Here is a 25236-nt window from a genome sequence, read left to right on the forward strand (position 1 = left end):
AAAGTCTTTATCCAAAGAATATAATTTAGGAAATAAGTAGATCCAACGAATGTAATTTTAAGATAACACATGCATGCCTTTCGTGGAAAAATATATTAGTGAAAATAAGATTCTATGCATGTTTTATCCAAGAAATAGAATTGACGAAGAACTTATAACACATGCATGCCTTTTGTGTAAAAAACTATTAATGAAAATAAGATTCTATACATGCTTTATCTAAGAAATAGAATTTACGAACAACTGACTATTTAGTAAGAAATAAGTTAAATGCATGCAAGTTTGACATAATTTGTGGGAAGCACATGCAAACTATATAGAAACACATATTGGAATTATACAAGATTGAATTAGAAAAAGATTAGACAATAGTAGATCAGGAGTTTTGTATTATAATGCGATATAATATAGAAATGGAAGAATCAATTTTGAAAGCCTTCATCTTTTGCAGCTTTGAAAGTTGTTAATACAAACTTATAGAGTATGGCTCACTGTTGTTTTTGGTCTGAAAAATAAATATTTTTTCACATATTAGTTCATTTTCATTTCCCGCTAGGGAGCTATTTTCCCTATTTTTCTTGCAGAAAAACTGACATTTCATCCCCTTGTGAAATTTAAGAGAAGAAAGCATTATGGTTGAATGTTTTATTGGAACACAGCTGGAAGAAACAAACAATGAGTAAAGACTAAACTGAGAGTATTCAAGACCGCTACACTCACAATGTTGATTAAAATTCTATAATTTTCAAGTGTCCATACAGAGATGTTGATCCGATCCTTCCAATATATCGCGAACATTTGGCTAATTCATTTTGAATATCCATGGACAATTAATTTATACAGAGTAACTTAAATCCCCCCATTCAAGAATGCTAAGAGATCTTTAGAGCTCGAGACACAAGTTATCAACCCACATTACTTGAAATCAAATGCAAAAGAAAGCTTTGGGCGAGCTTTATTTTTGCCCCGCATCTTCATTTGCTCTGCACGTTGTTGTTCTTCAAGCTTTTTACGCCGAATGGCTCTCTTTTTGTTGCAGAAGAGCCTCCAACTCACGATAACGTTCCTCCTCTTTCTGTTGTTGTTCCAGTATTGCTCTTAACTGTTACAGTTCAATTTACTCTTCTTTTTCTCTGCCATTTTATCTAATTCTTCGTTCTGCTTCCGTGCTTCCTCCTGTAATAGAACAGATTTTTTGTATCAAAGTTACCAAAATGGAACATAGCAGTCCATTAATTGAAAGATCAAACAATAGCAGTATCCAATGATATTACAGTATTCTCGTGGCTATTTTAAACATACTTCTTTCAGCTTTTTCTGAGAAAGATTTTCTTGCTTCTCCTGAAGTTGTATAGCAACATCCTGAATCATCGTCTTCCTGCCATCTTCTAAATATATCTGTATTTCTAGTTTAACTTCTTCATACTTCAAGAAGGCTTCCTCGACCTCTTTTTTGAATGGCTTCTTCAATTCTCCGTGCTGTCTCCTCCTCCAAAAGCTTCAATTCTGCCTCTTTCTGACGCCTGTGGAAATAGACTCTGTATCCTGGTTACCAGAAACGGGATGGTAGCCACCGTTCCCCTGGAAAAACGCAGAAGAAATGAGACGACACGGAAAACGCCGTTCTAGACGGCCGTTGTGGTTTTTATGGGTGGGAAATTCGTTTTTTAAGAAACAAATCGTTTTCTCCTAGGTTTTTCTTCCATTTCGTGGTTCCGTCGTTTCATAATTATGATTACCAAGGGTGTAGGATGTAAGTTTGAACACTAGAATCTGCATTTTGTTATGGAGATGGAAACATTGTTGGAAGAAACCTAATAGTAAAACCCGTGTGACTTGAGATTGGACACAACACCAAATCTTCAGTATTGGGGAACTGAACGCCTACCCTCTTTTATGATCTCATGATATAACTATGGAGCTTAAAATAAGATATAAAATCTTGATCGGAATTGAGCATAAGCTTTCTCACAATGTTTTAGGTTATTTATTTATCAAGAGACTGAAATATCTTCATCAAGGGGTTGTTTGACTTCATCTCAACAAAAATGTAAGGGATTGTTTGTCTTATCTAAAAAAAATGTCATTCTAAAAATTTGGACGTAGTTTTCTGCAAAATAAAAGAATTCATGATAAAGAGCTTAGAAGGAGTGGCCAAGAGATTTATTTGAAAATGTAAGGGCTTGAATTGCATGGACCCTTTTTTCATGTTCTTTTGCAAGTCAATCCAACGATGTAAATTCTAAATTGAAAAATCCGCAAGAAAACTTGTGAGTGCTCTTATTTTTTAAAGTTTCTACTATAGACTGGGAATTTGTCACAAATGTAGTGTTGTAGTATAAACAAATTGTTTGCAGAACTTTCGTTCCATGACCTTGTGAAAGAGTTCAGTGTGCATCAAATTTTGATTTTGAGCTGGTGAAATTCATGGCGTCATGGCTTAAGTATAATTCATGGCTGATGATGAATGCTTTGTTTTATGTTTTTCCATATTTTACTTGTTTTTCTCTCTCGTTTCTTGGATGCGAAACCTCCCAACTCCGTGTCTCGTCCCCTTGTCGTTTCTCGTTTGGTTTTCCATTTCTCGTTTTTGGTAACATACCTCTGCATTAGGCGAGGGAAGATTCCATTTTAAACATACAAGCACACATCATTTCGAAACATAACCACTTCAGGACAAGCCTGCTTCACCGAGCACTAAACAAGCAATAACAAAGGATTTACAACAGGGTTTGCAATCTCTCCTATCTATACTATTAATCTAAATGCAAGTTATACTTTTAGGGCATACCTCTAATAGAATCCAGAGTAGTGAATAAACAATTTTCAGACTTGCGCAACAGTACATAAATGTAGCAGCAAGAGGATCATGAAATTTTAGACCAACTTGAACTTATACAATTGCTTCCTTCAGAAAAGCCCGCGTAGAAGAATGTAAAGTAACTTTTTGGTGGTATAGCTAAACATGAATCACATTGGAATCCGATATATATGCAATTTTTTAAACATGCAATATGTTCTGCTAATATGTAAAATAACTTTTTACTGGTATTTAGAAGTAAACATGAATCACATTGGAATCCGAAAAAGATGCAACTTTTTATATGCATGCAATATGTTTTGTTTTGTTTTGTTTTTTTCAGTCCAAAAACATGCTTATTTTATATATAGAAAAGAAAGTTTATTTACATGGTTCTTTCACAATATGTTCATCCATTGTTTACAAAAAACCAAAACAGAATTCTACAGAAATTGTCTAAGATCTGAAACTGAAATACTATCATCCTCTACTCCTTTGTCTATTGTTCAACATATATACAGATTAAAAAAACCAAATGTTTTCATAACAAAATATCATAAAATAGGAATATCTAAGAAGTAGGAATGGTGCCAATAGAAGTTCTGGAGTCTTGATTATATTTAGCATAGTGAATGACCCCAGGTGTTGATGAAGCAACTTTTTTCGAAAGCAAATCAACGTGTTATTATGCTCTCTATAGATATTCTTGAAGTCAATGCGCTGAAACAATCCAATCAGAATGCGGATGTGCTTCATCCAATATGCTAGTAGAGGAGGTTGAAAGCACGAGAGACCCTTGATCCAGTCTATGCAACCTTTACAATCCCCAAAAACCTGTAGTGTATTGATGTTAATTCAGGTAGCAGTAAATAGTAGCCCCCATAATGTGATGATTTCTGCCTTGTTATTGGTACCTCTACCACCCTCCCACCAGAAATGATGATAATTGTCGAGCGCAGTAACAATGAGGACACCACATCTGCATTGTCCATTATTACAAGCCCCATCAAAGAAACCAACTGGGAACTTATGCTAGACGTCTTGCAAAATGATCTGTCGCGGATTTTTAACATATTTCATGGGTCCTCTTTCAGAAAAATATGACACAATCCCCAAGAAAAGTACCTTATGTCAACTTGCTTCTGCTAAAAAATCTTGAGGTTCCTATAACGCCAAATGCCCCAAATGATGAAGGGGGAAAAGTGCCATATTCTTGTTGAGACACAAACCAATATTTGAAACATGCCATCAGGGAAAGATGATTCCAATCCCCATCAATCTGTAGAACTAGAAGTACCAAATTCCAAATTTTAGTGGCTACAGGACAACTAAAAAAAATATGATCAACATCCTCTGAATGTTGCATACATAGAATGCAGATACTTGGTCCAATGAATCCTTAGCGAGATAAATTCTTCCAAGTGAGAATTTTATCATGCAAGGCCAGCCATCCAAAGCATTTGAGCTTCAGAGGAAAGTCCCATTTCCAAGAAGAGATGGTTATGGATTTATATATGTCGTTGGTTGCAATCTGACTCTTATGTACTTGTCCAAACCATCTCATACTATCCATCTCATCTGAGATAAATATGCATGCAGTCTCAATCTGTCTAATATATAGGGTCCACTCTATAGCCAAACATCCAGATAGATCAATGTCTTCTACCCGGAGCCAAGATTGAATATTAGGTGAAAGAGCTCGAAAAGTAACAATATGAGAAAATAGAAAAATACCTCTGCCATGCAAGTGTTGAAGAAGCGAAACAGATACAGTATGTACCCCTTGTAATCCTTTGACTGTATCCAATCCAACCTCTATCCTACTGCCATTGCCAACCTCCCAGCAAAGTCCCGCAAATAACCAATGTCTTTGCCTCATCATACTATGCCAAATAAACGAGGATAAACGGGAAATTTTCGCACGATCTTTAATCTAGACTTCATAATCCTGATAAGCTAAGTATTTGCCTCTAATGATCTGCGACGATATGCCCCTACCTGTCAGTCCTCTCCAAAGACTTTTGCAGATGAGAGCCATATTAAATGAGAGATTATCTAGTATCCCCCAACCCCCTTTGTCAACAACGTTGGCTAGAAGAGACAGTCTAGAGAGATGGATCTTACAAGAGGGTTCTTTACCGAACCATAGGAATCTAGCTAGAATCGCATTGATTTTGTGAATAATTTCCATTGGCAGCATATAAAGGTGCATCCAGTAAATAGATAAAGGTTGTAGGATAGATCTGATTTATATGAGCCTACCCCCGATGGAGAGCCACCTGAAAGTCCAATGCTTTAATTTGAGATCAAATTTATTAATGATCCAATTCAGTCCATGTTTTTGTATTGATTCGGCTTGATTTGAAAACCCAAATATTGAAAACCAGAATCCAATGACCGAGCAGTGATCCCAAATAAGCCACAAATCCGATCAATCTCAACCCCTGTCACTTGTGCAGATATCACTTCAGCTTTATGAGAATTCTTAATGAGTCCAAAGGCAGGTCTGAAAGAGGATAATATATGATGGAAATGCGGCCATTCTATAACAGTAGACTCGCCACCAAACATAAGGTCATCAAAAAATATCAAATGGGTGACACTGATCTGTCTAGTCATCTTGATGCCCATAATCAAACCTCTGTCTTTGAAATCCATAATTTTTCTACTAAGAGCTTCCATTATAAGTAAAAACAATATGGGGGATAAAGCGCGGTCCTGTTTTAATCCTTGATAATCTTTGAAAAATGTAGTAGGGAGACCATGAATAATAACTGCGTAATTGGTGGAAGACACACAAGCCATAATCCAACTCGCATTTTGGATATTGAGACCAATTTTGTAAAGGACCTGTTGTACCTCTAAGATGATAATGGTCAATTGATCATGCTAGAGCATCTAAGATATTTGTTTTGGGGGCTTTGGTTTTGGTTTTTATTGAGGACCAATACAGAGAACAAACGTTAAGAATGATGTATTTAACTCATTTAGATAGTACTAATAAATAACCAAAGGGTTGCTATTTAACTTCACACAGTGACTTGAATTTATAAGGTGTGAAGAAATAATACTAAGAATATATGATTACTTTAAATTTCAGATAGAAACGCCAATCATCATAAGTGGAAAACCTCTGACTAATGCTCAAAAGTTAAATGAAATATGCCTAAAATTACATAAGATACTAACAATTTTATGATTTAGAGGGAGCCTTTCAAACAAACAGTCCAACATCTCAATGTCTTTATGATAATAACTTAAGAAGGAATTTTAAGAATAAATGTAACACAGTTATTCTCACCTGATATCTCTGTAAAACTTAAACATACATAGAATTAACAAATGAATGAAACACATGAAAAAATTATAGAAGAAAACGAGACCGTATGATACTAAATTCAAAATCCTTTGCTTTATTATCAGTGATCTAGAAACAGCGTGTACATCAATGCTTTACAAAATTGTTTATGGAAAGGTACCACCTTTAATAACTCGTAGAAGATAGTTATTTATACAAGTTTAGATAGTAAACAAAATATCCTAAACTGATTACAAAATAGCCTTGAAAGAAGATAGGAAAAGAAAACTTTTGAATGATGTGTCCCTATTAGATAGGAAGTTGTTGATGACAGTTCCTTCAAAATCTGTTGTTGCTGTCTTCTTGTTGGAATGGAAATCTAATCAATTATTTTACACAATTGATCCCACCTCTTCTCACTTGGTATCTCCCGATTTACCATCCTTCTAAATATCTCATCAACTTCGATATATCTCTCAAAATTGGGTTTAGTGAGAAAAAGGTGTCCAACTTCATATTTGATTGTGAGGTCAGAGCTCAAAGCTTCCAAAAACTCTTTGCCAGTAATCTGTCTTTTTATCCTTGCAAATTGACTGTTGTCTGCTGCAATAGTATATAGTCTTTCACAGTAATCCTCCAATTTTACTAGCTAATCATTTGATGACACTATCTCTGTTAACCCTTTCTTATGCAACATACTAAATTTAGAATGAAACCTTCTGACTACAGTATCCAAAGCTTCACACTTTGTTTTCAGCTGAGTTAACAGATTTTTCTTCATTAGGACTTTCTTAATTTCCAAAATAGTGGTTTTCCTATTTGGAATATTCATCTCTTGTAACTGCTGCCTAGTTTTAGAGTCTAGTACTTTGATCATCCCTAATGCTTCTTTGGGTTTTGTGCCCAATGCTGCCTTTTGGTTCTCTATCTCTGCCCTACATCTGGCAATCAATTCTTGCTACTCAAAAATGATTTGTATGGATGGCCATATTTCTGTTATGGAGTGGCTAATGTCCAAGACTCTAACCAGATGTCTTCTTTGGCTTGGGCCAAAGTGTCTACCATTAGAGTCTTACTCTCTAATTGTTTAACCTTGAGCTCTAACCTGTGTGACTTTTGCATTTCCTCTACATACACGGTATCATTCTTTACTTTCTGTGACTTCAAGGTTTGGAAATTCTGGAGTAGCTTTTCATTTTGTTGCTTTTGTATCTGTAATTCCTCCGATAACCTTGTTGTTTCAACTGTTGCTGAATATGAAGCAATGTTAGTAGGAGATGAGTTTAGATCTGCGCCTGTCATAGGAATTGTTGTCACTAAGGTCACAGCGAGCTGCGCTGCCTCTTTTCCCTTGAGCAGTTGTTCTATCTGGTCCTCCATTTTCTTGATCTGTATGTTTTGCTCAATGATGAGCTTCAACATCTCCTCCCTGTGTTGTTCATTTTCTACCATCTCTTTGGTTTGTGGATCCTCAGTTGAAGGCAGTTTCAACTATTTCTTCAAAGCTGTTATTTCTACATTCTTCTTCTGGAGTATTTCTTCAATTGCTTTACAATCTTGGGGATCATATCCAATTTTGATAATAATATCTTCAAAAGACTTTAATTTGTTATCTTTAGCTAAATATGACAGTTTTTCAATCTTAAGCTGTGACTGCACATTTGACAAGGCAGTTCTGAGCTTGGAAAGAGACATGGCAGTTGTAGTCATTGTTGAAAATAACATTTCACCTGATTGCCTATGCAAATCCATTTGATCAATAGGATGTATCTGGTTTACATCAAATGAAAAGATGGTCTTCTTGTAGTCTGTTGTGGATTTAGGAAATGGAATTTGAGCCTGCAAAAATGCCATTTGCATCCTTCCTCTTTCACTGTCAAAGGAAGAGAGAAGTTTGTGCTGAGAAGTGGATGTTTGTTTCCAAAACTGACTGTACACTTGTGATTTAAGACTTTCATTCTTTTGTTTGATTTCCAAAAATGTTGAGAAGATATTAGCATCTCCTACTGAGCTAGTCTCAGTTGAATGAATAATCTCCATAGGTTTAGTTGAAGGAGTTGAAGAAGTAGAAGGAGGTTTGGGATCAGTGGTCCCAGCTGATGAAACATCTTCCAATTCTCCAAGATCAATTATTTATGGTGGCTTGCTTTCTGATGACATTGATAATCCAGTGTTCAATTTCTTTTGTAGAACATAATACTCTTTAATTGATTCTGTAGCTGACTAAGTTTCCTCTCTAGCTCTTTCGTGCTGAGTATTCAGAGTGACTAGAGTCTTTACCTGTGGAGTGGATATAACCCGTTCATCTGCTTTTTTGAGAGTTCCTTCACGCCACTGCTCCTGGGTCATAAACTTCTCCAATTCTGGCTTGGGAGTATGGTTGTAAGGTGTTGCCTTCAACTGCACTCTTAGGGCTGAAATGATCCCAAAAGGATCATAAGACCAAGTGAAGCCTGGTTGGAGATTCATGTTCTTCAATAATTTGTCTACTTTTGTACCTGCAAACCTAGTGTTACAAATGAATGTCCCTACCTTGGCTTTGAGTTTGAACTGTGATTTCTTCTTGCTTGAGACAAAATGGACTTCATCCATATTTATCATCTCCCTAATGTATTCCAGTGAGAATATCGTCATTAGCACATACTTAGGCAGTTTGTATGGAGCCAACTCACTGCCATGTATCCTAATCTCAGTTTAATTCTAGTACAGGTACCAGTCACCAGTCTTGGTCTGCTTTGATAGGTGCAATGTCTTCTTAATCTCTTCTCCAATTCTGGGCTCTGCCTAGCTATTCAATAATTGAAAAAATGGATGTACAAAAGAATCAATGAACTGAGAGAATGTAAAATTTAATGATCCTGCTTTCACTAACTTTGTCCAGTGCATCACTCACTGATTCACTCCCTGCTTATCTTGTCTGTTAAATTGAATGGGCAATGAATCTCCTTGCTAAAACAAAATTAAATGGATTATGACTGAGCTATATCTGAAAACTTCTTGAGTGGTAAGATTCATAAGTTGTTCATGTATATTATCAGCCAAAAATTGGCTATAATTATACATGAAAGCAAGTCGGTATTCTTTGTTGAAAATGGAAAAGAATCCATGGATAGATTCATCAACAGATTAGTCATTTTCATAGCCTAGGAGGTATGGTAGTAGGGAGATAATATATCTAGTGGCTTCAGGGAACATGGAAGATGAATAAAGTGAATTTCTCTTGGGTAATTCAACATCTTCTGGTAGGAAAAGTTCAAAGATAAGGGCTCTTTGTGTTAAAGTGAGTTTATTTTAAAGGTCCATGAGAGTTGCTGGTGAGAAATGGCTAAGGGAGTCAGATGGAGGTATCAATAACATTTGGTTTATGCTCTGAGCAGTAATGGTGATCAGGATTTTTCCATCCTATGTCATCATTGTTCTTTGCACAGGATCATACCTGGCTTGACACCAAGTAATTAAATCAGGGAAGTGATGAGTCTTGGGAAAAGAGTATAGTGGAAAAAGTGTCTCCCAGAAGCGAATGGGGTCCTCTTTATCAGCATATTTCTGTTTTAACCATGAATGCAATTCATGAAAATCGAATTCACATTCATAGTCATTTATCTTGAAAAGGGAGTCTACAAGGGGCATATGATCCAAATCAAGCGAGACTGTAGAGGGATTCCCTTCTTCAACAGTCTTTTGTATTTTAGCTTTAGGAGCCATCTTGCTGCAGGGGAAATTCGGAAACTGTTTCAATTAAAAGATGGATAACAGTGGCGAAAATACACAGAGTGGCGAATACAGCTTTTGGTATATGGATGGAAGCGGAAAAGTGGCAAAGATTAGAGTCATGGGGTATTTATAGGTGCAATCGGGCTAAATTGATTATTTAAATCTAGACGTAGGCAATTAATTTGTAGAGCGAGAATTAATGTCTAACGGGAGATTAAATGGTTAACAAAGGCTAACAACGGCTTTGCAGCGTATGGTGCAATGGCCTTGTGACGTGGCGGGTGGTGAATGGGTGAGAGATAACAGACTAGTGACGTGATGGATGGTGAATGGGTGAGAGATAATGGACTAGTGACGTGGCGGTTTTCATATGGAGGAGGGGATAACGGATCTATGACATGGCACGGGAGCAAGGTCAACGGTTGGATGGAGGAAAAGCGCCGGCGGATTTTGGGGTGGGCGGGGGGGGGGTGATGGTTTATGGTTTCGAGCCTTGGGGGTCTGAAACGCTGCGGGAGTGCCACGTTGCAAAAAGTGTTAGCCATTAAAACTGCTTTTTAGAACCCCCCCCCCCCCCGCGTTAACAGGAAACGACCGAAGGGGGGCCGAAATGCTTCCTCCGTCGTTGATCTGGACAGAGTGAATCTTACCCATTGGAATCTGCTCGGTGGTTATTTGCGCGCGATATGATGTTTTTTTGCTTCCACAGATACGAAAAAATCATGTTTATTAACAAAGTGATCAAGGTCTTAAACAATAATTAAACCCTAATTAAGGATTTTAAACACTGCTTAATTTAAAGAACTAATTTCAAAGGTGCGTTTAAACTTAGCAACCTTAATTTTATTTTCTAAAGCAAATATTTTTCTTTTGTTGCTTATCTAACATTTTCATTTGCCTTTCTTTTTTAGAGCAACTACCCTATCATTTTTTATGTGACATGGACTTGAAATAATAATCACTCCTAACATTTTTATTTTCCATTTTGTTTTTGGTCCATATCCTAACTTATCACTTTTTTGTGGCATTTTGATTTTTTCATCTAATAGCTAATTTATTAAAAACAAGAATGTTACAACATCGGCTCCAACTGGGGACTGCTTTCTCCTGTAGAATGCAGAGAACTTGTAGATCCATGTGCCTTCTCCTCGGGCTATGGAGTCTTTGCTGTAAAAATCACACTGACAGTTGAAAAAGTAAAATAAAACGGGACTTTTTACAATGATGGTAGTAAAGTCTACTTCAACTTCTCAATATTGAATATAATGTTTCAGAAATCTTCCATTAACAGGATATGTGGAATATTGTCGCTCTAGATTTTGTAGCACAAAAGTGTTCCTTTTTATTTTAGCAATAGCTAGGGGTCCAAACCATAGGTTCAAACTTTCCATGTTTTCTCTTGTCTTCTCTTCTGGAATCCCATCTTAGAACTAGATCTCCCTCCTTGAAGTCCCTTTCCCTGGATCTTCTATCAAACAAGCTCTTCATTTTATTCTGATATTTTTTCAATTTGTATTGGACTTCATCTCTTTTCTCAGTTAGCTCAATGATTTGATTTATCCTTCTTGAAAAATCATCAGGTTCACCAGTTGAATCCTGCAGAAACTTTAAAACAGGGAAACCCAAGTTGGTAGGGAAAATTGCATCTTTCCCATAGACTAACTGAAAACGAGATTTTCTAGTGGATCTCTTTGGAGTAATCCAGTTTGCCCAAACTGCATAAATTAGATGAGTGTCCCAACTCTTTTTGTGATCTGCTAAAGTTTTTCTGATAACCTTTACCAGACTTTTATTTGATGATTCTGCAAGACCATTACCTTGAGGATACTATGGAGTTGAATGGTGTAACAAAATCTGATATTTCTAGCAAAACTTAATCATTTTAACACTAGAAAATGTTGTGGCATTGTCAGTAACAACCTGGCTTGGGCAACTAAACCTAGATAAAATGTTCTCTTCAATGAATTTGATCACTATTGAATCAGTAGCATTTCTTACTAGAATTGATTCCACCCATTTAGTAAAGTAGTCTGTTGTAGTGAGGATCCATCTATGTTGATTGCTTGAAGTAGGATGAATCTCTCCAATAAAATCTAACCCCCATTGGAGAAAAGGTGCTGAGACTATTGTTGGGACCAATGGAAGAGTTGCTAGTTTTTGCTTACCAGCAAACATCTAACAAGGGACACAAATTTTGACCTTTTCTCCTACTTGTAAGAACAATGTTGGCCAATAAAATCCTGCTCTTAATATCTTATATGTTGTTGCTCTCCAAGCATAATGTCCTCCACAAAATCCTGCATGAAACTGATCAATGATCCCTTCGGTCTCTAATTCTGTTAAACATAATAACAAGATATTAAGTGGGTCTTTCCAGTACAAATTTGCATTTATTATATAGTATTTGACTGCTTTCAATTTGAGAGTTTTACATTGACTTTTGGAGAATGATGCAGGACATTCAAAATGAATTAGGAAATTTACAATATCTTGATATCAATTTGATAAAAGATATTTCTCATCAATGTGTACATAAATGGTCCGATCTGAAGGTAAAGGTTCTTGTGGATTCTCCTCATTTGAATTTTGGGAAGGTTCTTGTGGATTCTCCCCTTCCGCATAAATAGAAGGTTCTTGTGGATTCTTCTCATTTGAATTTTGGGAAGGTTCTTGTGGATTCTCCCCTGGTATTTCCAAAACAGAGTTGATGCCTAACACTTTACAGTTGGATTCAGCTAGAAGCTTAGCTAATCCTTGACCCTTTACTAGCTTTGTGGTTTTGATAGTTAGATCATACTCCAAAATTTGGGTGATCCATCTACCTCTCCTCCCATCAATATCTGGTTGAGTGAGAACAGTTTTAACAACATTGTTGGGGACATAGGCTATGATGGTTGAATGTAAAACATACATCCTAAAAGATTTCAAAGACTGGACTAGGGCATAAGCCTACTTCTCAATTATGTCATATTTGAGCTCAACATCTCTCATGACTTTGCTAAAAAAGGCTATAGGTTGGTCATGGGAATCTTCATTCTTTTGTAGTAAAACAACAACAAGGGTTGTTTCAGAGGCAAAGGAAAAGATACTAAATGGTTTGGTATAATCAGGACTGGCCAAGGTTGGAGCTTCAGAAATGGCTTTCTTGATTTGATAAATGCATGTCTAGACAATACAATCCATTTAACTTCACGACCCTTTTTAAGCATATTAATTACATCTTTGACAATTTTAGCATAATTGGGTACGAATCTTCTTAAAAAGTTGATTTTACCAAGAAAATCCTGAACTTCCTTTTTATTTCTTGGTAATGATAATGTCTGAATGGCTGATACTCTGTTTGGATCAATAACTACTCCATCTTTAGAAATTATATGGCCAAGCAATTTCCCTTCTGTAATAGCAAATAGAGACTTCTTTGGATTCAATGATATTCCGAATTTCCTGCATCTTTCAAAAACCTTCATCAAGTGCTTTAAATGTTTTTTATCAGAATCAGAAAAGACTGTAAGGTCATCAAGATAAATAACAAGAAATTTATTTACATGGCCTACAAAAGCTATGTCCATAGCTCTTTGGAATGTAGCTCCTGCATTTGTCAAACCAAAAGGCATCCTTGCATACATGAAAGTACCCCAAGGTGTTGTGAAGGCAGTCTTTTCCCTATCCTCTTTGTCAACCATAATCTGATTATAACCAGAAAAACCATCTAACATAGAAAGTCTGTTAGCTCCAGAAACTTGTTGAAGTAACTGATCCATCTTAGGTAATGGATAGTTATCCTTTAGTGATGCTTTATTTAAGTTTCTAAAATCAACACAGAGTCTAATTTCACCATTCTTTTTCCTGATAGGTACTAGGTTGGCAATCCAATTAGAATATCTTAGTGGAAGAATAATCTGTGCATCTAACATTTTCTTAAGCTCTTTCTCAATAGTTGGTAGAAGAACTGGATTAATTCTTCTGAGTTTTTGCTAGTAGGGTTTAGCTTCAATTTTTAATGGGATCTTATGTTCAATGAGGGATGTATCATAAGTTTTAAGATCAACATAAGACCAAGCAAAAACATCTTTGTACTTTTTAAGTAACTTAAAGATATTTTTAACTTCTGGGGCTAAAGATGTAGATATTTTCATATTTTGCACTTGTTCTTGGGTTCCAATATTGATTTCTTCTATGTCATCTTCAGGAGAAATGGATGGAGGGTTTCGAGGGACATCATTATAATCGAATAATTTCTCTAAAGGAATTAACCCTTTAGGAATGAAGTTGTTTGATAATTGTATGATGTCATGATCTGCAATCTTGGAATTTAGTTCTGAATCATCATTAGCTTGAGGATTAACCATATCAAGATTGTCTTCATCAATTTGCAGAAGAGAAAATTCACCTACAAGTTGAAGGAAAGATTTTAGTTGTTCATCATCCTCAAACACCTGCCAATGCTTTTGGTTATTAAGTATAGATGGCTTGTATTTGACCTGCATTTGGTATAACACTTGTGTTTGATCAAGAATCTTAAATGAGCTTGCAGAGACAGCCAAAGAATCTGCATGTATGTTTTCATTTCTAGGGACATAAGTTATGTTTAAGCCATCAAAGAAATTTTCAATGGAATCCCAAACCTCATTTTGATAAGACCTAAGCCTAGGGTGCCTTGTTTGGCAAAGATTTCTAACTTGTCTTACAATGAGTTCAAAGTCAGTGAAAACACTTAGATTGTGTACCTTTAAACTCTTGGCTAACTGTAGTCCTAGAAGGAAAGCCTCATATTCTGCTACATTGTTCGTAACTTCAAAATCAAGTTTACATGATTTTGTAATGTTTTCTTTTTCTTGTGAGATTAATATTACCCCAATCCCTGCTCCATCCTTAGTGCAAGAACCATCAAAGAACAGCTTCCATACATTAGTTTGATTTGATATAGGGTTTTCAATTACATCTTCAATTTTTACTTGAGATTCATGTATTTGATTTGAAGAGAGTTGAAAGCCGCCAAAATCTTGATCAATAGCATAGATGGGGTGGTTCTTTGGTTGATATGTTTTGCATACAATGTGCACAAATCTAACCTCTTTATACAACCTAAGTTGTTCTCCCCCATAAACCAGAATAGTGGCATAAGACATGTCCATCTGAAGAGTTCCCCCTAATTTGGCACAACAAGACCTTGAAAGGAGCATTCCAAATTTGGGAGGGATATCAGTGACAACAATATCTAACAATATGCTCTTTACTGGGATTTGGGAAAGAGTAAATACTAAATCCTTAATCAATCCTAGACAAGGTACCCTTTTGGAATCAAAGGTGTACAAATCATGATAAGATCTAGTTATGTCAAGATTTAAATGATCCATAATAGTTTTTGGCATGAGATTATGTGATGATCCAGAATCAAGCATACAGTTGTATAACATGGAGTCATTTGTCTTTAGTGTCACATAGAAAGGGGGTATTATTTCATCTATCATGTCTGAGCTAGGACCAAAAACAACTGTTGGTTTTTCATCTTGAAGGCTAATAACATCACTTTCAGCATCAACAGAGGTGTTTTGTATCCATTTCGAAACTTGATTTTTATATCCAGGGTATTTTGAAAGTTATGAAAGTGGTATAGGGATCTTGACTCCTTCTAATTCCCTTTCAACATTAAATGCAGTTAAGACAGATTTATCAATTTGAGTTGTATCAATTGGCTGATTTAATGGTCGAATAGTAGTTTTTTGAGTTTCAAAAACTCTGGTATGAGGTTCAATGGTTGGAGGTTCCTTAGGAGGTCTCCCAGGGGCAGGACTAGGTCTAAGATCATATCTTTTGTTTAGCTCTGCAAATAGAAATTCGAAGAAGGCATGGTACTTGGAAACTTGTGAGGATTCATAATCTTCTTGAACTTGTTTATTTTGTGAAAGAGGAACAATAGTGGTTTGACCAGAAGAGGTATCCATATTGTTAATGTCTTCAGTGATAGTCATGGTATTGTCATCAGGATGTTGATCATCTATCAATAAAGGAGTTGGAACCTGCTAATCATTACTAGGTCTTTGAAGAATTTGCAATTGTGGAGTTCTTTTGTATTGACCTTGATTCTGATTTTGAGGCCGAGTGACTGTCTGTTGAACTGTTCTAGGTTGAGTTTCAATCTTGGAAATTCTATTGGATAGATTTCTAAGAAGTGAATTGATCTCATCAATTTTGGAATCTTCAGTTTTAGTCTTTGAAGAAGTAGAGGCCTCTTGACTAGATTTAAGCTTTCTTTGGGCCTTTTCCTCTTTAGATTTTAAAGTGATTGACGCAACCCGATTTTCTTCCACCTCTATAGCATTAATTTGCATATATTCAAGAGTCCTAGAAGTTCTTTCTCTTAACATTACAACAAAATCATCTTCAAAGGCTTTTGAAAACCTAGATTTGGCTGCTGCTATAGGGAGTTTGCAATCGAGGGGCATCTTATGGTAAAGTTTGTTGAACCTTTTAATAAAATCAAATATAGGTTCACCAAAGTTTCGTTTTAGTTCTTTAAACTTAGTTAAAAAGTAAAGAGGATCTTTCATCACATCCCATTGGTTTTTGAATATACTTGTTAACTCCTCACAAGACCTAATGGAATTTGGAGGTAACTGCCTAAACCAGGTTCTAACATTTCCTTCAAGAGATTGGACAAACAACCTCATATAAATATTTTCTTGTTCTATGTTCATATGATCTGCAAAATCTAGAAATGCTTGAAGATGGTCCTCAGGTGAGGAACCAGTTTCTCCATTATACCTAGGAAGGTGTTTTAAATATCCAGGAGGGAAAGCATCAAGGTTTTGAGGTAAAACTAAAGTTGCATATCTAGCATATACAATAGGTTGGAATGCCATAGTAGAAGATGGTGTATGAGATGTTTGTGTAGATGATGAAGAAGAAGAAGAAGGTGATAAAGAAGGTGTATATCTGTGTGGAGGTGAAGAAGGAGGAGATGAAGGAGGAGATCCCCTAAATGACTTTAAGGGAGTCTTAATAACTAACTTCTGGACCTGTGACTGAATATCCTCTTTTGTTTCAAAGAGTGGATTTGAGTATATAGAAAAGGTCCCTTCAGGTTGTTCAGAAGTAGAAGGGAATGAATAAGTGGTAGGGGATATGAAGTCTGTAGGTTTGTATTCAGGTAAATGAACACCCAAGTCAGACTTAGATTTAGGTGATCCTAATGGTAGTGGGGGTTCTTGACATGTTTCAAGTGAGTGAATAAGGAAAGCTGATTTGAAATCAACTCCCCTATCTAAAAGTTCAGAAACCCTAGGTGATAATTGTGTCCAATCTGGATTGGATGGAATGTTGCTATAGGGATCAAATGATAATATATCTTCAGACTGCAAGGCTGAAGAAGAAGAAGATGGTTGAAGTCTTCTTTTGGAATTGGCCCTTCTCACAAGTTTTTCTGGATCTGACAGAGGATTAACTGTGTTAGATTCAGAATGTAGGAATTTACAGGGTAAGTTCCTCAGACAGAACACCAAAGGACACCGCTCACAAACAGATCACAGATCGATACACCAGTATTGTTGACGTGGTTAAAATCTTCAAAGAGGGGAACAGTCCACGGCCTGAGCCAACGCGGCCACTTCAGGCAATTTATTAATAAAAGAATGAAAATTTAAATAAGCGTCTCTCATGGACGGTTACCCTACAAATGACCCTCCATGCTCTTTAAATAGAGATCATGGACCAATCGGGTGTTAAGCCACGGATCAAGTGTCGGTAATACCAAGAAGAGAATGAACCATTGGATCACTACATATCGTCACTGTCGGATTGTAAGTTACAAAACTACATAGTAAAGAAACACACTTTACCTAACTCTACACTAGGCCAACTTATACTTAACTATTTCCTATGTGTCGGAATATCCTAACATCCCCCCCAAGAAAAACTTGGGATAGGATTGAAGGATGTACAAATATGACACTTTACCTAACTCTACACTAGACCAAGTTATACTTAACTATTTCCTATGTGTCGGAATATCCTAACATCCCCCCTTAAGAACAACTTGGGATAGGATTGAAGGATGTACAAATATGACACAATAGGAGAAGGAAGGAGGCATTAGAGCCTATCCCCCCTTAGTGACAACTTCCTGAACTCCAACCATAAATTGAAATTTAGTAAAATTCTCCTCTGTGAGAGCCTTTGTAAAGATGTCTGCAACTTGATCATCTGTTGAACAATATTGCACTTCAAGAACATGGTCGTGAATGAGCTTTTTGATGAAGTGCATGTGCAGTTCAATGTGTTTGTTGCACTGATGTTGGACTGGATCTTTGCATAGTTGAATGGCACTTTGATTATCACACCAAAGTGTAGTCAGATGCTGCTGCTGAAAACCAAACTTTGCAGGATTTGATGAAGCCATAGGGCTTCCTTACTAGCTCCCACGACACCACGATACTCTGCTTCTGCTGAAGAAAGAGAAATGGCACTTTGTTTCTTGCAAGCCCATGTAATAGGTCCTAAACCAAGACTGAACACATAACCTACAGTAGACTTTTGATTATCAAGGTCACTAGCCCAATCAGAATCAATGAAACCAACCAATAGAGAAGATGCTTCTACATTGTAATGAATCCCAAACTGAACTGTACCTTGAACATAACGAAGTATTCTTTTCGCTGCTTTCCAATGACTTTCATGTGGGTTTTGCATAAACCGAGCAATAAGGCCAACAGCAAAGGAAAGGTCAGGATGAGTATGGGTTAGATATAAAAGTTTTCCTACAAGTTGACGGTATAAGGTAGCATCAACTTCAGGGGAAGTACAAGTGACTAAAAGTTTGGCTCCAGACTGAAAGGGAGAAGGGGCTAGCTTACAGTCTTCCATGTGAAAATGGCGTAGAAGATCACAGGAATACTTGGACTGGGAAAGGGAAATACCTTCCTTAGATTGCAAGACTTGAAGACCAAGAAAATAATGCAAGTGTCATAAGTCTGTCATTTCAAACCTCTTTTTAAGGCTGGACTTCACATGGTTTATAAGGTTGGGATCACTACCAGTAAGGATAAGATCATCAACATAAAGAACAAGAATGATAAGAGACTTGCCCACTTTCTTGGTGTAGACAGTATTGTCAGAATGACACCTAGAAAAGCCAATTTCTAAAAGAAAGCTATCCATTTTGGCATACCAAGCCCGAGGAGCTTGCTTGAGACCATAAAGGGATTTCTTAAGCCGACATACAAGGCTGAAGTTTGTTTGTATAAAGCTAGTAGGTTGTTCCATATAGATTTCTTCATGCAAGTCCCCATGCAAGAAGGCAGATTTAACATCCATCTAATGGACTTCCCATTTGAAAGAGGAAGCAAGGGAAAGAACAAGGCGAATAGAGTTCATTTTGGCAACAGGGGAGAAGGTTTCAGTATAGTCAATGCCTTCAACTTGTGAAAAACCCTTAGCAACAACACGAGCTTTATGTTTATCAAATTTTCCATCTAGTCCATACTTGGTTCTATAAACCCATTTGCATCTAACAAGTTTTTGTCCCTTTGGTAGAGGAACAAGATTCCATGTATCATTTGCCAATAATGAACGATATTCTTAATTCATAGCTGTGTCCCAATCTGGATGGCCTGAAGCTTCTGCAAAGGTGTCAAGATCATAATTTGTTGAAGCTTGAGCCAATAAAGAAGAGGCTTTATCGAACTTAGAACGTGTACATCGCTGATCTATAGGATCACCAGCAAGAGCGCCTGCCGCATCCCGAGTAGCACGAACCCATTTTGGAGGTTGAGGAGCTGAAGGAGGATCCTGAGAAAGTGGGGGAGGATTGTCATCCTCGCTTTCATCATCTGAAGAAGAAATATTTTCAAAAGTAGAAGAGATAGAGAGAGGTGGCACATCCGCCGAACTTGGCTCGTAGGCCGATATATTTTCAGCAAACTTTACATCTCTTCTAATGATAACATTTTTGGACTTAAGTGGAATAAGTCTATATCCTTTGACATCTTCAGAATATCCAACAAAAATACATTTTTCACTCTTAGGTTCTAAAGCTTTATGTTTCTCATCTGGAATATGGACCCATGCTTCACTTCCAAAAACACAAAAGTGACTTACATCTAGTTGAATTGAGCTCCATGCTTCTTCTGGAGTGATATTCTTTAAAACCTTAGTAGGAGTGCGATTTATTATGTAATTTGCACAGTTAATTGCTTTTGCCCAAAAATTAAGACTAAGTCCTTTAGATTGAAGCATGCAATTAGTCATTTCCTTTAAGGTGTGATTATTCCTTTCAACTACACCATTTTGTTGTGGAGTATATGGAACAGTATGTCGCATTTGAATTCCATTCTCAGTGAAAAAGTTGATGAATTTGTTGCTAACATATTCTTCGCCATTATCAGATCTTAGCTTAAGAATTTAATGTCTAGATTGTTTTTCAACAAAGGCCTTAAAGGCCAAGAACATGTTAAATACTTTGCTCTTGAGTTTTAAGAAGTATACCGAAGTGCGTCTGGAGAAATCATCAATGAAAGTTAAGAAATACTTGTAGCCAGAGAATGAAACAACTAGAAGTGGACCACATAAATCACCATGCACAAGCTATAAAAGCGCTGAGGCATGCCAAGAGGCATGTTTTTCAAAACTATCCCGATGATGTTTTCCGAGTACACATCCAGAAAAAACACCATCTCTGCAAGATACCATTGGAAGACCAGTCACCATATTTTCTTTACATAGATTCTGAAGGGAGCGATAGTTTAAGTGACCAAATCGCTCATGCCAAAGTTTGCTCATTTTATCATTATGAGCAACAAATACAAGAGAAGATTTGATGACCCAAAGTTGTGAAACTTATACAACCTTGTAGAATCATCAACAATGCCAGTAGCTAAAATATGTCTAGGATCTCTTAGGTCCTTAATTACAACATCGTGAGGTGAAAATTCAACGATTTTACCTTCACCTGAATGAGTTATCTGATATACAGATAGAAGGTTGTAGGATAAGGTTGGAACACATAATACATCATTAAATTCACCATTGTCTATATGAACAGTTCCAGTTCCTACAACACTAAGAGATCTATTATCACCAACATATATATTTTTGGTGTTACAATCATTTAAAGAAGAAAACATGGCTTTGTTTTTGGCCATGTGATAAGAAGCTCCAGAATCAATGAGCCACTCATGAGAATTAGAAGAAGAAAATACATTTAGTGCATATCCAGACCGAGATGTTTGACAACCACATGCAAAAAGTGCTATTCCTGAACATGAAGTTGAAGTTGAAGAGTGCTCCAAATGGATATTATGCTTCTTCATTGCTGCTTCCAAGGCTTCCATCTTCTTAAAGTATTTGGATTCTAAGTGGCCATCTCGATTACAAAATTGGCAATGTCTATCAGTCTTCTTCCCTTTGTTTTATTTGCCTTATCATTTTGAAGCTGAAATTGCTTAAGACCCTTGTTTGGTTTAGGACCATTCTTTTTAGAATACGACTTCTTAGGATTCTTTGAATTTGGTTGATGCTGGGCTGCTAAGGCTTTCTTAGAAGAGTTTCCAAGATTAAGAAGACCAAGGTGTAAGAGTTTATCTTGTTCTCTTATTAAAGAATCACAAAAGTCATCAAAGGAAGAGGACTTGTAGTTTTGTCCTTGAGAAATGAAGGCTTCTCTTGTAGAATGGAAGGTGGAAACAAACACAGAGTAGGCTGGTCCCAACTTAATAAGAATGGAATAGATAAGGTTACCATCTTCTTTCTTAACCTTAACACCTTCCAAGAGAAGTCTAAGGGTCTTGAACTTGGACAAAAAATCTTCAATGAAAGAAAAATTATTGGGGTCCAATGTAAGCAACTCATTTTCGAGTTGATGGGCTCTAAGTTCATTTTTAATTCCAAAAACTTTACTGATCTGTTTCATTGCTTCATTAGGAGTATCAAGTTCTGCAATATGGAATCTAAGGTCTGGAGAAATAAACATCCCTATCAACCCACGTGTTTGATCTTGCCTATTTTCCCATTTGGCTGCCTTATCTTCATCTTTCGATTTGGTTTCTTGGCCTGAGGCTATTCTATAAAGACCTTTACTTCTAAATAAATCCACAATGTAGGACCACCAATGGAAGTAGTTGGTGCTGTCAAGAATAACTTGGCATGGAATTTCCATTTTAACAGAAACTGAAGTTGTAGATGTTGAAAATAAGTGTTCCAATGGAAAGATCTCGAAAAAATAGGCTGATTCAAAAAAAACAACAGCTTTCGGATGAAGAAGTTATGGCTTTTTGAATAAAAGTTGTTGAAGACGCCGACGAAGTGCGGGAATGTGCGGAAATGAATGATAATGTTATATTTAAAAAAAAAATTCCCCCTTTCCAAACTTAATCCAATTAGCTCAACAAAAATAAAGACTTGAACTCACCTCTATCCTCATAAAGTAGCCTTGGACCAAGTGAGCTAGATTAAAAGGTTAGTAATTTTTGGAAAGAGGAAGGGGGGCATGGCGCATCCATTGGTGATCCAAATCTGAAGCCGGTAGAACTGCATTCGACTATCGTTTCCTAGATCTACTGTTTCTGACTACTTTCAGGCCAAGAGGACTACTCTATTATGTTAAGATCATTTGTTCAAGTGAGGAACCCCTTTCGTTTCACGCGAAAATGTTTCTAGTAGCCCTAGCTACATCATTTTTAAGATCTGGAGGTATACAATGTTTATTTGCAGTTTTTAGTTATTTTCTCTCTGTTTATTTCGGTTTATTTAGCTCTTTGTTTTTTTATTACCGGATCTATACCTTTCATTTCTGCGTATGCTCTTTGCCTCGCGACTCTGTGCGATTTGGGCAAATCAGAAATAGAAAGGAAGGATTTTTCTCATGTGTATGCTCTTTTCCGCCGCGCCTTAGTGTGACCTTGGAAAATTAGAAACATTGAGGAAAATATTTAGTTTCCAGCTAAAGCTAACTTCAAGCCGCAAGGCTTGTTTTTTTTTGTATGTCCATGTTGGGTTTTGTGTTTTTTGTTTTGAAGGCAAAAAAGAGCTTTCTCAAGTAAGCACGCACCCCAAAGCTTTAGTGACTAAAAAAAAAAAAAAACCCCTTTGTGTGGCTACTGGGATTCGAGCCCAGATCTTCACGGCCACAATGTGGAATTCTCACCACTAAACTACATATCATGACCGTCGGATTGTAAGTTACAAAAGTACATAGTAAAGAAACACACTTTACCTAACTCTACACTAGAACTAGTGTGCTTAAAAAGTGCTAGTTTGGCACAGTGGAGTCGCCAGGTGAAGAATTTTGACCTATCTAGACCTTTAGTCACATTTGAAGGAATAGGATTTATATCGTTGTCCCAGGAAAACTAATCAAATTCGAGTCCCCGGCAACAAAGCCAGATTGATGTTGTACCTATGAGATGATAATGGTCAATTGATCATGCTAGAGCATCTAAGATATTTGTTTTGGGGTTTTGGTTTTGGTTTTTATGGAGGACCAATACATAGAACAAACGACAAGAATGATGTATTTAACTCCTTTAGATAGTACTAATAAATAACCAAAGGGTTGTTGTTTAACTTCACACAGTGATTTGAATTTATAAGGTGTGCAGAAAGAATAGTAAGAATATATGATTACTTTAAATTTCAGATAGAAAGATAAATCATCATAAGTAGAAAACCTCTGACCAATGTTCAAAAGTTAAACGAAACATGCCTAAAATTACATAAGATACTGACAATTTTATGATTTAGAGGGAGCCTTTCAGACAAACAGTCCAATATCTCAATCTCTTTATGATAATAACTTCAGAAGGAATTTTAAGAATAACTGTAACACACTTATTCTCCCTTGATATCTCTGTAAAACTTAAACATATGCATAATTAATAGAATGAATGAAACACATGAAAAACTTACAGAATAAAACGACACTGTATGATACTAAAATCAGAATCCTTTGCTTTATTATCAGTGATCTAGAAACAGCTTGTACATCAATGCTTTACAAAATTGTTTAGATAGTTATTTATACAAGTTTAGATAGTAAATGAAATATCTTAAGCTGATTACAAAATAACCTGAAAGAAGATAGGAAAAGAAAATTGTTCAATGATGTGTCCCTATTAGATAGGAAGTTGTTGATGATTGTTTCTTCAAAATCTGTTGCTGTTGTCTTCTTGTTGGAATGAAAAGTTAATCAATTGTTTCACACAATTGATCCCACCTCTTCTCACTTGGTATCTCCATTTTTACCATCCTTCTGAATATCTCATCAACTTCGGTATATCTCTCAAAATTGGGTTTAGTGAGAAAAAGGTGTCCAACGTCATATTTGATTGTGAGGTCAGAGCTCAAAGCTTTCAAAAACTCTTTGCCAGTAATCTGTCTTTTTATCCTTGCAAATTCATTGCTGTCCGCTGCAATAGTATATAGCCTTTCACAACAATCCTCCAATTTTAATAGTTGATCATTTGATGACATTATCTCTGGTAACCCTTTCTTATGCAACATACTAAATTTAGAATGAAACCTTCTGACTACAGTATTCAAAGCTTCACACTTTGTTTCAGCTGAGTTAACAGATTTTTCTTCATTAGGACTTTCTTAATTTCCAAAATAGTGGTTGTCCTATTTGGAATATTCATCTCTTGTAATTGCTGCCTAGTTATAGAGTTTAGTACTTTGATCATCCCTAATGCTTCTTTGGGTTTTGTGCCCAATGCTGCCTTTTGGTTCTCTATCTCTGCCTTGCATTTGGCAATCAATTCTCGCTACTCAAAAATGATTTGTATGGATGGCCATATTTCTGTTATGGAGTGGCTAATGGCTAACCAAATGTCTTCTTTGCCTTGGGCTAAAGTCTCTGCCATTAGAGTCTTACTCTCTAACTATTTAACCTTGAGCTCTAACCTGTGTGACTTTTGCATTTCCTCTACATACAAGGTATCATTCTTTACTTTCTGTGACTCCAAGGTTTGGAACTTCTAGAGAATCTTTTTCATTTTGTTGCTTTTGTATCTGTAATTCTTCTGATAACCTTGTTGTTTCAACTGTTGCTGAAGATGAAGCAATGTTAGTAGAAGATGAGCTTAGATTTGCACCTGTCATATGAATTTTTGTCACTAAGTTCACAGCAAGTTGTGCTGCCTCTTTTTCCTTGAGCAGTTGTTCTATCTGGTCCCCCATTTTCTTGATCTGTATGTTTTGCTCAATGATGAGCTTCAACATCTCCTCCCTGTGTTGTTCATTTTTGACCATCTCTTTGGTTTGTGGATCCTCAGTTGAAGGCGGTTTCAACTGTTTCTTCAAAGCTGTTATTTCTACATTCTTCTTCTGGAGTATTTCTTCAATTGCTTTACAATCTTGGGGATCATATCCAATTTTCGTAACAATATCTTCAAAGGACTTAATTTTTTATCTTTAGCTAAAGATGATAGTTTTT

At 36.4% G+C, this 25236-nt stretch overlaps 1 pseudogene; it reads right to left on the minus strand.

Moving 5' to 3' along the window:
* Positions 1-628: 628 nt before the first annotated feature.
* On the minus strand, positions 629-24275 carry LOC149247886 (uncharacterized; annotated as a pseudogene).
* Positions 24276-25236: the final 961 nt, after the last annotated feature.

This window comes from Pinus tabuliformis, chromosome 7 (genome assembly GCF_031772625.1).
Source record: "Pinus tabuliformis cultivar Carrire ecotype Pingquan chromosome 7, CPIR1, whole genome shotgun sequence".
Lineage (NCBI taxonomy): Eukaryota > Viridiplantae > Streptophyta > Pinopsida > Pinales > Pinaceae > Pinus > Pinus tabuliformis.